The 1,062-nt window shown below is 43.8% G+C and overlaps 1 protein-coding gene across 10 annotated transcripts in view; it reads left to right on the plus strand.

The window, feature by feature from the left end:
• arhgap23a (Rho GTPase activating protein 23a) overlaps nucleotides 1–1,062 on the plus strand; it is a 65,660-nt gene that overhangs the window by 38,258 nt on the left and 26,340 nt on the right. The gene's annotated exons all lie outside the window — the stretch shown is intronic.

Consider the following 1,062-nt stretch of genomic DNA (forward strand, 5'->3'; position numbering starts at 1 on the left):
CAAACCAGCTATTAAGCTAACTGAAATAACACCATGCCAATATGTGTGTAAACGTATGGAAGCCACTGTACATAAGAAAAGGCTAAATCTTTTTGCATTTTTAACACTGGAGCTGTAGCTTTCTCAGTTTTTGTTTGAAATGCCCCAGTTGTCCATTTCTATTGTTTATTGCATTGTGGGGCAGTAGTACCATTAGCAAACTTCAAGATTAAGTGACTTTAATGTGCATCCTGAAAGCTACAAGTATTTTTGAATTTTGTCACAATTTCAGTGTTAATGCAAAAAAACTTTTCCCACCCAGTTGCAATCTTTAGGGATGTCCATGGAATTTAGTCACAGCTTTTTACAAAATGCCTCCGTACAACTAAGCTTCAACATATAGTGTATGCTCAAGGGTTAGCAGGGTGCAGCGATTGATGGCTTGGGATGACACCAGGAGGATCATAGTGTTGAGCCGTCTTCCAAATTTGCTCCTTAAAGTCAGAGTCAGAGTTTTATAGTGAATATGCAAGTTGCCCAAGGTAAGTAAACTACAGAAGACTTGACCTCGTCCTCCTCCTCCTTCTGTTTGGTCAGGTGATTGTGTTTGACTGACAGTTGTGGGTCGTTGGGGCAGCATGAGGGTGATAGTTCTCACGTGTGTCTGTCAGTTGAGCGAGCTGGGCTTATTTACTCAGCCTCAGGAATGAGATATTTAGAGAGCGGGTGGAAATCGGCCTTAATTCTTCACTCGGAGTGCAGGTCCCCCCTGGACCTTCTCTCCCTGTGATAAGACCAAGGTCAGAACTGGAACCAGTCTAGACGTGGTCCTTCCTTGAGAGTGAACCCCCAGGTTTGTTTATGGACTATTGTTCTGAGGCTGACTTGACTCTGAACTACATTCGGGACGCCATAATGTAATGCCCAGCAGTCAGGGGTTGATGTCAGCGGTCTCTCCGTCTGGAGTTGCCTTGTGCATCACCAGGGAATCATAAAGTGTGTTGCATCTGGAAAACTGCAATATTTCTACTACTAGAACTGTTGGGTCCTTGTAAATTCTGGAGTGTGGTCTAGACCTACTCT

This window comes from Etheostoma spectabile, chromosome 15 (genome assembly GCF_008692095.1).
Source record: "Etheostoma spectabile isolate EspeVRDwgs_2016 chromosome 15, UIUC_Espe_1.0, whole genome shotgun sequence".
Classification (NCBI taxonomy): domain Eukaryota; kingdom Metazoa; phylum Chordata; class Actinopteri; order Perciformes; family Percidae; genus Etheostoma; species Etheostoma spectabile.